The sequence below is a fragment of the Tamandua tetradactyla genome, chromosome 2, assembly GCF_023851605.1.
Source record: "Tamandua tetradactyla isolate mTamTet1 chromosome 2, mTamTet1.pri, whole genome shotgun sequence".
Classification (NCBI taxonomy): Eukaryota; Metazoa; Chordata; class Mammalia; order Pilosa; family Myrmecophagidae; genus Tamandua; species Tamandua tetradactyla.
In genome coordinates, this window is record NC_135328.1 from 176976421 (window position 1) to 176989958 (window position 13538).

The window sequence follows — 13538 nt, forward strand, 5'->3', positions numbered from 1 at the left end:
TGTTCTCCCTCTTTGACTTACCCCATTCTACCCATCCTTCATAAACCATCACCTTGAATGAAGGTTCTTTGTGTGAATTTCCTTTATTTTCTCAAGCAGGAAGATGTCTCACCTCCTCTGAATTTCTTTGGCACTCATGGCATACTACTCATGGCCTTAGTGTCAATACAATAAAGTAGAAATAAACAGGGTATGAAATCAAACGATCAGAGTTTGAGGCTTTATTTGAACAACTGCTAGCAGTTTGACCTCAAGCAAGTCACATAACCTCTCATGCTTTGGTGTCCTCAAATATAAAAACGAAGATAATATAAATCTTACATATTATATTATCCTGGATTCTTTCCTCTCTTTTATACACTAATCTAATCTGCTGTAAATATTGTTTGCTTTAACATCAAAATACATCCAGAATCTGATCTTTTATCACTTCTACTACCTTAGACCAAGGTACCATCATCTCTTACCTGAATTAACTGAAATAGCTTTTTTATTGGCATTCCTGTTTACATTCTCGTTTCCTTACAATCTCCTCTCAACACAACAGCCTTTTAAAATGCAAGTCAGAAAAGACATCCACATTCAGCCACGATGGAGCAACAGTCAATAGATTTACCATCTGTCATGGTTAGGTTCTGGTGTCAACATGACCAGGTAATTGTGCCTAGTTGTCTGGTCAGGCAAAGTGTTGGCCTAACCATTACTGCAAGGATATTTTGTGGCTGGCTGATAAACCAGAAGGCTGGTTTATTAAATCATCAGTCAACTGACTACATCTGTGGCTGATTGCATTTATGATCAACTAAGGGAACATGTGCCAGCAAGTGAGATAATCCAATTAGTTTTAAAGGAGAAAAGAGAATTTTAACTGCTTCTTCAGCCAGCAAGCCTCTCCTATACAGTTTGTCAAGACTCTTCAGAGAATTTGCCAGCCTCAGAGCCTGCCCTACAGTTTGTGGATTCTTACATTCCCACAGTTGCACGAGATACTTTTATAAATCTTACATTTACAATGTTCCAAGAAATGATCATGATGATGAATATGCAACTATGTGATGATATTGTGAGTTACTGATCATATATGTAGAATGGAATGATCAAAAGTTAGGAATGCTTGTGTTTGTTTGTTGTTTTTTGGTATTTTAAAAATAATTTAAAAATTAATTTAAAAAAATCTTACATTTACAGATATCTCCTATTGGTTCTGATTCTCTAGAGAACCTAACTAATTCACCCTCACACCTTTTACAACTAAAAAGATGGACCAAAGGAACAACAATTTTCAGACACTGGACAACAGGCAACAAAGGGCAGTGATTGATAAGAGAATGAAAACAAAGTAAGTCCTCTAAACTGCCTGTGTTTAACACCTGGAATCATTTTTAGGGCATAGCCCAGGGAGTGGGTAACTCACACAGAGAATGGCATTCTCCCCAAGTTAAGAAGATGGAGTTGAGAATTCAGAGCAGCTAAAAAGGCTAGAATTTGCAGGAAAGGAGAATGCTGCAGAAAGTGAAAAGAGCTACACAGGGTGCTCTGGAAATCTGCAGATTTTTCTAAAGTTTTCAGCTGAGTAAAGATCACCACCATGCGGGTAAGGAAACTAGCCAAGAAAAGAAGCAGGTGAAACACTCCCCAGAACTCACAGAGGGCGAGGAATAGTTTGTGTTCCCACTATCCAGACGGGGAAAAAAAAACTTCATAAGTCACAGGATTTTGAGTAGAGTACTCTGAAATATTGCCTTATTAGTTAAGGAAAATGTAGCCCTAAATGACACTACTGCCCCAAATAACAAGGCTTAAAAATAATCTTCAAAGGGATCAAACAATTTCCAATTTACTCCAGAATAAAGCCTGAAAATATTTATATGCATATAAGGATATGTGGCATACAAGCAAGGTAAAATTCAGTGTTTCATATGCAGTAAAAAAATTACAAGGAATGGAAAGAAGAGGAAAATAAGACCCATAATATCGGGGGGAAACAATCAATAGACTCTAAAACAACACACAAATTAGTAGAAGAGAACATTAAAACTGTTATTATAACCATAGTTCACATTTTCAAAATGGTATAGGGAGGCATGTACCTGACAAGGAGAGAATATGGAAGATATTTTTTAAAACCATCAAGTCCAACTTCTAGAGATTCAAAAAAGTCTGCGATGAAAACTATAATGGATGTATAAACAAGAGATTAAACATTGCAGAAGAAAAGATTAGTGAACCTGAAAACACAGCAAGAGAAACTATTCAAAATGAAACAGAGAGAAAAGGAAATTTTTAGAAACAGTAAGAGCATTGGTGAGTTGTAGGGCAACTTCAACAAACTAATATAATTATAGTACCAGAAAGGGAAAAAAGGTGGAGATAAAATATTTGAAGAAATAATTGCTGAAAATTTGCTCCAAATTTGATGAAATTTATAAAGCTGAAGATTCAAGAGACTCAATGAACTCCAAGCACAAGAAAGATGAAGTAAACCAAAGCACGTCATAATCATCTTACTTAAAACCAGTGCTAAACAGAAAAACATAAAAGCAGCCAGACAGAAAAGACACATCACACATAGATGAACAAAGATAAAATAGCAGGCTTCTCATCAGAAGAAATGCAACTCATAATATACCAAACCTAGAATTCAATACAGAGATAAATATACCTCAAAAAGATAGGTGCAATAAAGACTTTTTCAGACATGCAAAAGCTGAAATAATTACCAGCAGACCTACACTACAAAAAACGTTAAAGGAAGTCCTCAGGCAGAAGGAAAATGATACCAGATGGAAATGTGTGTCTACACAATGGAAAGAAAAGCACCAGAAATGGTGAATATGTGGGTAATATCACTTGCTTTTATTTAAAAAATCTCTTTAAAGGATAATTGACTGCTTAAAGAAATACAGCAACAATGTTTTATAGAGTTTTATAACATATGGCATCAAGGCCAGAAGGAAAGAAATCGAAGTATATTGTTTTAAAACTCCTAAATTGTTAACTGGCACAATATTACTTGAAGGGAAAATGTACCAAGTTAAAGATATATATTAAACATACTAAAGCAACTACTAAAAAAAGAAAAACATAAAAGTATAGCTAATAAGTCAACATAGGAGAAGAAAAAGAATCTTAAAACATAATTAAAAAAACACACAGAAAAAGAAGGAATCAATACAGATGGGCCAAACAGAAAAACAAATATCAAGATGATATATTTCAATCACAATTGAATCAATAATCACAATCCAATTATATCAATAATCACATTAGAAGTAAATATCCTAAACATGTGATTAACTAAGGTAGAAACTGTAAGAATTGATGAAAAAGCAAGACAAAATTATATGTTGGGTGGTGCAACAGTGGCTCAGTGGTAGAATTCTCGCCTGCCATGCTGGAGACCCGGGTTCGATTCCTGATGCCTGCCCATGCAAAACAAAAACAAAAACAAAAAAACCTATGTGTTGTCTATCATTTGTGGTAGCCCTAAAGTGGAAGACACCCGAATATCCACTGACAGGTGAATGAACAAACAAATCATGGTACAGCCATGAAATGGAGTGCTACACAACAATAAAAGAAAATGAACTACATGGATTCATGCAACAGCATGGATGAATCTCAAAATAATTATGCTGAAAACAGGGAGTGGGGTAAAAAAGAATATACTGTACCATTTCATTTACATACAATTCTAGAAATTGCTAATTAATCTATAGTGACAAAGAGTAATCTGTGATTGTCTGACCAGAGATAGGACATAAATTACAAAGAGACACAAGGAAACTTTTGGGAGTGATAGATATGGTCAGTATCTTGACCACAGTAATGGTTTCACAGATGTACACATATATCAGAACTCATAAAAAGTCTGCATTTTAAACATATACAATCTATTATACTTCAACTATATTTCTATAAAGGTGTAAAAATCTTTTTTAATATAAGTAACATCATATCCCTCTTCTGCTTAAAATTCTCCCTATCTCACTGAGAGTAAAAGTCAAAGTTCTTCCAATAGTCTATAACACCTTACATGATCTGTATCTTTTACTCACTCCCTTCATTCCACCGCAGCTACAATGGCCTCCTCCCTTTTCTTAGAATGTATCAAATATACCACAGCCTCAGGGCCTTTATAATTAATGTTTCCTTTGCCAGTAATACCTTAACCCCAGACAGTTCAGTTTGCTCCCTCACCTCCTTCAGTTCTTTGCTCAAGAATAATCTTCTCTTGGATCTTCCCCAGATCATCTACATGAAATTGCTACAAACAAATAAAACAGGGTGGGCCACAGTGGCTCAGTTCTCACCTGCCATGCCAGAGACCTGGGCTTAATTCCCGGTGCCTGCCCATGTTAAAAAAAACAAAGCCCTCCTAAATTCTCTATACTTTTTCTGATGTATTCTTCTCCATAGTGCTTATCACCATTTAATATAGTATATATTTTTCATATTCATTTTGTCTCTCTTCTCAATAACATATAAGCTCCACCAGGGCAAGAGGTTTTGTTTATTTTATTGACAGCTATATTCCACAGGCCTAGAATACAGTTTGGCATATATATATCTCATTGAATATTCACTAAACAAATGAATGGATGGACAAATGAGTACAATTTGTGGAAGGATTGAAAAAAAAAAAGAGGATACATTACACCTGACAAGTATAAGGTATATCAAATTATTATACATATGAACTGCAGGGAGTGATGATGGATTTTAACTTCATTTGGCCATGATTTAAAATTTAAAATAAAATCTAAACTCTAAAGATCCTATTTCCAGGCCACATGCCTTTGTAAGAAGGTACACATAATCTCACTGGGAAAATCTGCAACAGCTGCCAGAGGAAAAAAAGGTCAGACACCCTGGTACAGATGCCATGACTCAGCTGAGATTCAAAACAAGGAACTGGCTAAATTTTCCATTTTAACAGCCCCTGGCCATTTCCCCAGTATTCTAGAAGATAAAGGGCAGGTATTAATTCTTTCATCCCAGTACGATGAAAGTACTGGATGTTTGTAGTCAGGTACAATAATTCTCACATGATAGAAAGTAACCTGCAAGTCCACTGAAATGAAGCCCTTCTGCCACTAATATCACCTCCGTCACTTGGTCACTCGGGTTAAGGTCTGGCATTTCATCTTCTTACATGCTTCATCATGGTCATCTCAGTGGATAGTAGGAACAAGACTAAGATATACTTGTACTCTCTGAAACAATGTTGAACTGTGGCCATATTTGGAGAGTAGCTGTCTTCCAGCCTTCAAATCCCTCCCTCCAATTGCTAGCAGGTGTCCAGAAAATATGACCCACTGTGGAAGTTGCACTAGATTTAGTTAGGAAGGCTGTACCCCAGCCTAAAGTAAAATAAGGGTGGAGTAGGATGCATGGTTACAGACTCTTTAGGCCTCTCCAATCTCCTAATCCCAGAGAGCTAACTGCTCCTAGGGACTGGAGCACTCTGTGATTGCCTAGCACTTAGCTACTTCCTTTGGGAATTTTGAATGAGCAAAATATCGCTTCTGTTTCATTAAAAATGTTCAATAAAATAGATTAAGAATCTAGCGCCCATTTAAGGTCAGATACCTCCTGATGTCATCTGAGAGTAACAACCCAGATGATGTCCCTGTAGTGAGGAGTTAGAGTGGGAGAAAATAATTTTCTCTTGGCCAATAAAGGGTGCTAACTGGAGATAAATTTGTTGATCATCTATGCCTAGATTTATTTCTTAATTAATCTCTCTGGTTTACCCTTGCCCCCAACTCCCAGTCTGTTCCCAGCACAAGCATCCACAGTGATCCTTTTAAAGCATAAATCATTATTTTACTCCTCTGCTTAAAATCTTCCAAAGGCGGCTAATTTCTTAGACACACCTCGCTACTTAAGGCCACTACACTAGTTGTTTCCTCTACCTGTAATGTAATTCCCTCAGATATACAAGCAAAAAATCCCTTACCTCCTGCAAAACTACTCAAACATCACCTTCCCAATTACCCTATTTAATAATGTGACCTGCTCTCTCCCAAACCTCTCCTACACTATTTTTTCCCCAACAGCACTATCACCTTCTATATAAATTAATTTATGTTTATTGTCTTGTTTCTTGTCCTCTATAATATGCTTTATAATGAATCCCCATCACTTAGAAATAGTGCCTGAAGCACTGTAGATATTCAATATTTGTTGAACAAATGACTACATTCAGGAGAAGCAGGTACTCAAAATTATCCTGGGGCACTGGCATCAGAGGAATTGTGTGTGGGGGTGGGGGGCAACAAAAATAAAACCCATACTCTAAACCAAAATCTTTACCCAAGGTTAGGCAGCAGCTGTCCCTGATCAAGGATTTTAAAATTTTTTCCTGCTTCCTACCACTGGTTTGGAATTACATAATCTGCTTTATATCATTTTGTTTAAAAACAAAATAGTTATTCCTAAAGTTTTACCAAGTACTCTTGCCTTCAAGTCTAAGGGTAAAGACTTGATTTTAATCCTGAACAAATAAAGAGCTTAGAAGACTTAAACTCCAATTATACCCCACCCCCTTACAACTTGCATATTATTATGGTCCAGTATTCAGGTCTACCTTCTATTTATAATGCAAATTAGACATTATCATCATTGTTTTATACAATAATTGCTTCCTTAGGTGTAATCATGTTTCCCAATTTTTCATTCAACACTCCCTCCTGTATCTAATCTCTTTCTTTCTTTATGAAATATATTCCTTAGCAAATATTTCAGTGACAATCTGAGTGTAATATTATTTTGCCCACTTCCAATAATAATTTGGTAGGTACAGAATTCTATAGCTTGTCATGGAGGGTAATATTTTCTCAACACTTTGAAGATATTTCATCGTCTATGACTCCTATTACTGCTGTTGAGAAGTTTTCTCTTAGTATGGCTGATAATCCTTTGTATTTAATTTTTATTTTCTCTCTTGCTGTTTCATTTAAACTATTAACATTTTTGCTTTTTTTTGCAAATACTTCATTTACCATAAAATTCACCATTTTAAAACGTACAATTTTGTAGTTTTTAATATATTCATAAGACCATGGGACTGTTACTACAACATGGATGAATCTTGAAAGCATTATATTAAGTGGAAGAAGACAGATATGTCTTCAGTTCATACAAATGATTCTGTTTATACCAACTGTCCAAAACAGGCAAGTCCTTAGAAACAGAAAGTAGATTAGTGGTTTCCAGGGGCTCGTGCAGAGGAAGGAGTGGGGAATGACTGCTAATGGGGTTTCTTTCTGGGATGATGAAAATGTTCTGAAATTAGATAGTAGTAATGGTTGCATACCCTTACGAATATATAAAAACTACTAAATTGCATATACCAGTACTTCGTTCCTTTGTTTGTGGCTGAGTAATACTTAACTGTAAGGATGTGACAGTTAAGTTCATGTGTCAACTTGGCCAGGTTTATGGTGCCCAGTTGTTTGGTCAAGCAGGGGAAAAACTGCCTCAGGCATGGGCAGAATTAACTGACTGTTACTGTGAGTATATTTCGTGGATTTAAATCATCAGTAAGTTGATGAATTTACAGTTGAATACAACTACAATCAGTAAAAGAAACTGCCTTTAACAATAAAAGATATCTCATCCAATCTGTGAAAGGTCTTAAAAGGGAAATGATGATTCCAGCAGTCAAAAGGGAGATTTTCCATCTTTACATTAGCTAGCCATCTTTTCCAGGGGAATTCATCAAAAACCTTCATCAGCGCTCCTAGCCTGCACTCTGCCCTTGGGAATCTTCAGCTGCCAATGCCCCTAATTCACAGGAGCCAATTTCTATTAAAAAATCACATGGCATTTACATAATACACACAAGTGCACACGTGCACACACAATCATATCCCATGTTGGTTCTGCCTGCCTAAAGAACCATGACTAATAAAGATTTTGGTACTGGAAGTGATTGTTGAGACACAGAATCTTAAGAATATAGAATGTTTAAGATCATCAAAAAATATATGGACAAACAGAATTTTAAAAAGAAGAAATATGAATCAAAAGTTACAGTACTGAAACAAGAACAGGTGGATATAGAAAGGAATTTAATAATATATTATATAAGTTAAAATTACAGATATTGAAACTCACTAGAAGAAGTAAATTCTAGCTTTGAAGATCACTGAAAACAGAACTAAGAAAGACAAGACTGAAGAATTACCGAATAGGAGCCAAGATAGTGGCTTAGTGAGGTGTGGGATTTAGTTCGTCCTCTAGAGCAGCTAGTAAATAGCCAGGAACAGTACAGAACAACTGCTGGGTCCATGTAAGTGACTGGACACACAGCATACCCTAGTCTGGACAAGCTGGACCGGCTGCGATCCCACCCAGAACTGTGAGTTCCCCAAACTGTTGTGGCCGGTGCCCCTGCCCCACAGGCTGCTTCCCAACGGGGGAAAGAAAAGAGACTATTAGCAGGAGTGGCTGAGCACAACCAAGCTCCAATTGTGGAATTAATTAACAAATTTTGACTACTAAAACTAGGCTCCCAGCTCAAATGAACCTCCAGTAAAAGCTGAGGTTGCTCATTTTTTGTCCTGGCGAGGAGGGGGCAGGGATGACAGAAAAAGAAAGAAAACAAAACAAAACAACAACAACAGAGGTTTTTTTGGATCAGACAGCACAAAATACCTGAAAGGGTCTGGGCCCTGAAGGAAAAGGGGAGGGGAACAGAAGACATGGAGATACACAAAGCAACCTATCAACTTAAGCTCTTGATTGGTAGACCCAAGGAACTGGGGTCCTTGCTCTGAAAAGGATTTTTTTTTTCTTTTCTTTTTTGTGGCTGTGTTTCTACAGCTTGACTGCTCTTTGGATACAGTTGCAGGGTTCTCAGCCCAACTGCCTCAGGCATGGGCAGAATTAAGCTTGTCTGAGAATTTGTCTGAAGCCTGTGCCTTCCCCAGGAAAAGGGTAGGGCCCAGCTAAGGTGGAATCCCTCCATCAAAGAATTCAGACCCCAGGGTCTGGAAAACTGAAGCAATTAAAGCCTGCCTACAACCTCTCCTCTGTCTCAACCACACCCCCAGTAGGGAGAGTGTGCTGAAGATAAAGGCACTACATCACTTTATGCTGGTGGGACCTGCAGGCAAACAAGCATCACATTCTGGGTAGGGTAGGAAAAACACAGAGTCCAGAGGCTTCATAGGCAAATTCTTCAACCTTCTGGGTCTCACCCTCAGGGAAAACTGAAGCAGGTGACTCTTTCCTCCTGAGAGGAGGCCAGTTTGGTCTGGGAAAACCTGACTGGGGTCTATAATACCTAAGTAGACCCTCCTAAGGGGGAAAAAGGTACCATATAGACAGGGCAAGAAACAAGAAAACACGAACTGAAAAATTCTGATCTGATAAACAAAACCTAAGTTAGAGGTCTAGAATAAACTGAACTGAATGTCAAAGAACAGATAGACGACAAAGTCATCCAGCAAGAAAATCCAAGGTAAAAAAAAAAAATGAAAACAATATCCAGAATAAACTAATTAAAGGAAATTAAATGCCTAGACACCAGCAAAAAATAACAAATCATACTAGGAAAACGGAAGATATGGCCAGTCAAAGGAACACACCAACAATTCAAATGAGATACAGGAGTTGAAACAATTCAGAATGTTCAAACAGATAGGGAAAACCTCATAAAAAAATCAAATCAATGAATTGAGGGAGGATATAAAAAAGGCAAGGAATGAAAAAAAGAAATTGTACGCCTGAAGAAAATAAACTGCAGAATTTATGGGAATGAAAGGCACACTAGAAGAGATGAAAACACCAATGGAAATCTACAATGTTAGATTTCAAGAAATAGGATTTAGTGAAATGGAGGATGGCACATTCGATATCTGACAAGCAAAAGAAAATAAAGGGAAAACAATGGAAAAATATGAGCAGGGACTCAGGGAATTGAATGACATCATGAAGTGCACAAATATATGTGTTGTGGGTGTCCCAGACAGAGAAGAGAAGGGAGAGAAAAGCTAATGGAGGAATTGAAATTATCACTGAAAATTTCCAAACTCTTATGAAAGACTTAAAATTACAGATCCAAGAAGTGCAGTGTACCCTAGACACAATAGATCCAAATAGACGTACTTCAAGACACTTACTACTCAGAATGTCAAAAGTCAAAGAGAAAGAGAGAATTTTGAAAGCAGCAAGAGAAAAGCAATCCATAACATAGAAGGTGTGCTAAGGATGCATATCCCCAAGAAAAGCCATGTTTTAATTTCACAAAGGCAGAATAATCCCTATTCAATACTGTATGTTTGAAACTGTAATCAGATCATCTCCCTGGATGATGTGATTTAGACAAGAGTATTGTTAAACTGGATTAGATGATGACATGTCTCCACCCATTTGGATGGGTCTTGAGAAGTTTCTGGAGTCCTATAAAAGAGGAAACATTTTGGAGAATGAGAGAGATTCAGAGAGAGTGAAGCAGAACAATATAGCCAAGGGAAGCAGAGTCCACCAGCCAGCGACCGTTGGAGATGAAGAAGGAAAATGTCTCCCGGGGAGCTTCATGAAACAGGAAGCCAGGAGAAGAAGCTAGCAGATGATGCTGTGTTCGCCATGTGCCCTTCCAGATGAGAGAGGAACCCTGACCATGTTCACCATGTGCCTTTCCAGATGAGAGAGAAACTCTGACTGTGTTCACCATGTGCCTTATCACTTGAGAGAGAAATCTTGAACTTCATCGGCCTTCCTGAACTAAGGTATCATTAACTGGATGCCTTTGATTGGACATTTCTATAGACTTGTTTTAACTGGGACATTTTCTTGGCCTTAGAACTGTAAACTAGCAACTTATTAAATTCCCTTTTTTAAAAGCTGTTCTGTTTCTGGTAATACAGCATTTCTGCAGCTAGCAAACTAGAACACAAGGGAAGCCCAATAAGACTATGCATAGATTTCTCAGCAGAAACCATTGAAGCGAGAAGACAGTGGAATGATATACTTAACATACTAAAAGAGAAAAACTGCTAACCAAGAATACTATATCCAGCAAAATTGTCTTTCAAAAATTATGGGTAAATTAAAACACTTTCTGACTAAAAAGTCAATGAGAGAATTTGTGATCAAGAGATCAGCTCTGCAAGAAATACTAAAGGAAGCACTAGAGACAGATAGGAAAAGACAAGAGACAGAGGTGTGGAGAAGAATGTAGAAATGAAGACTATCAGTTAAGGTAAAAAGAAGAAACATTAGACATGACATATAAAATCCAAAAGGCAGAATGGTAGAAAAAAGTACTGTCCTTACAGTAATAATACTAAATATTAATGGGTTAAACTCCCCAAACAAAAGACACAGACTGGCAGAATGGATTGAAAAACAGGACCCACCTATTTGCTGTCTACAGAAGACACATCCTAGACCTAAGGATAAACATAGGTTGAGAGTGGAAGGTTGGGAAAAGATGTTTCACGCAAACAATACTCAGAAAAGAGCAGGAGTAGCTATACTAATATCCAACAAATTAGACTTCAAATGTAAAACAATTAGAAGAGACAAAGAAGGACACTACGTATTAATAAAAGGAACAAGTTCAACAAGAAGACATAACAATCATAAATATTTATGCATTGAGCCAGAGTGTTCCAAAATACATGAGGCAAACACTGACAAGAGAAACAAACACAAACACCATAATAGTTGGAAACTTCAATTTCCCACTCTCATCAATGGACAGAACATCACAGAGGATCACTAAAACAGAGAATTTGAATAATACAATAAATGAGCTAGACTTATAACAGACATTTATAGAACATTACACCCCACAACAGCAGGATACAGCTTTTTCTCAAGTGCTTATGGACCATTCTCAAGGATAGACCATATGCTGGGTCACAAAGCAAGTCTCAATAAATTTTAAAAGGTTGAAATCATACAAAATACTTTCTCAGATCATAAAGGAATGAAGTTGGAAATCAATAAAAGGCAGAGGGCCAGAAAATTCACACATATATGGAGGCTCAAAAACACACTCAAACAGTCAGTGGGTCAAGAAAGAAATTACAAGAGAAATCATTAAATATCTCGAGGCAAAAGAAAATGAAAACACAACATAAAAAAAATCATGGGATGCAGCAAAAGCAGTGCTGAGAGGGAAATTTATTGCCCTAAATGCCTATATCAAAAAAGAATAAAGAGCAAAAATCAAGGAATTAACACTTCATTTGGAAGAACTACAGAAAGAACAGCAAACTAACCCCAAAGCAAGTAAAAGGAAAAAAATAATGAAGATTAGAGCAGAAATAAATGAAATTGAGAACATGAAAATAATTGAGAAAAATCAACAAAACCAGAAGTTGGTTCTAGGAGAAAATAAACAAGACTGATGGACGCTTAGCAAGGTTGACAAAAAGAAGAAGACAGACGATAGGATGCAAATAAATAACATCAGAAATGGAAGAGGAGACATAACTACTGACCCCGCAGGAAAAAAAAGAGGTAATGGGAGGATACTATGAACAACTCTATGCTTATAAACTAGACGATGTAGATGAAACGGACAACTTTCCAGAAAGGCATGAGAATGACTTTAGAAGTCATTCTAAATGACCTGAGAAGAAATAAATGACCTCAACAACCAATCACAAGTAAAGAAATTGAATTAGTCATTAAGAAGCTCCCCAAGAAGAAAAGTTCAGGAACAGATGGCTTCACATGTGAATTCTACCAGACATTCAAGAAAGAATTAGTACCAATCCTGCTCAAACTCTTCAAAAAAAACTGAATAACTCATTATATGAAGTCAACATCACCCTCATACCAATGCCAGACAAAGATATTACAAGAACAGAAAATTACAGACCAATCTTTCTAACGAATATAGATGCAAAAATCCTCAACAAAGTTTTGCAAATCGAATCCAGCACCACATTAAAAGAATTATACACCATGACCAAGTAGGATTCATCCCAGGTATGCAAGGATGGTTCAACACAAGAAAATCAATTAATGTTATATACCATATCAACAAATCAAAGCACAAAAGCCACATGATCATCTCAATTGATGCAGAAAAGGCATTTGATAAAATTCAACATTCTTTCTTGTTGAAAACACTTCAAAGGATAGGAATAGAAGGGAACTTCCTCAAAATGACAGAGGGAATATATGAAAAACAATATATCAGATAAAGGTCTAGTATCCAAAATTTATAAAGAGATTGTTCAACTCAACAACAAAAAGACAGACAACCTACAAAATGGGCAAAAGACTTGAACAGACACTTCTCAGAAGAGGAAATACAAATGGCCAATAGGCACATGAAAAGATGCTCAACTTCCCTGACTATTAGGGAAATGCAAATCAAAACCACAATGAGATATCATCTTACACCCACCAGAATGGCCATTATCAATAAAACAGAAAATGACAAGTGCTGGAGAGGATGTGGAGAAAGAGCCATACTTATCCACTGTTGGTGGAAATGCCAAACGGTAGAACTGCTATGGAAGGCAGTTTGCCAGTTCCTCAGGAAGCTAATTATATAATTTCCA

At 36.8% G+C, this 13538-nt stretch overlaps 1 protein-coding gene and 1 pseudogene across 5 annotated transcripts in view; one reads left to right on the plus strand and one right to left on the minus strand.

The window, feature by feature from the left end:
- The window catches only part of MAST2 (microtubule associated serine/threonine kinase 2), a 434887-nt gene that overhangs the window by 100677 nt on the left and 320672 nt on the right, over positions 1 to 13538 (minus strand). The gene's annotated exons all lie outside the window — the stretch shown is intronic.
- LOC143654549 (small ribosomal subunit protein uS17m pseudogene) overlaps positions 592 to 13538 on the plus strand; it is a 33260-nt pseudogene continuing 20313 nt past the window's right edge.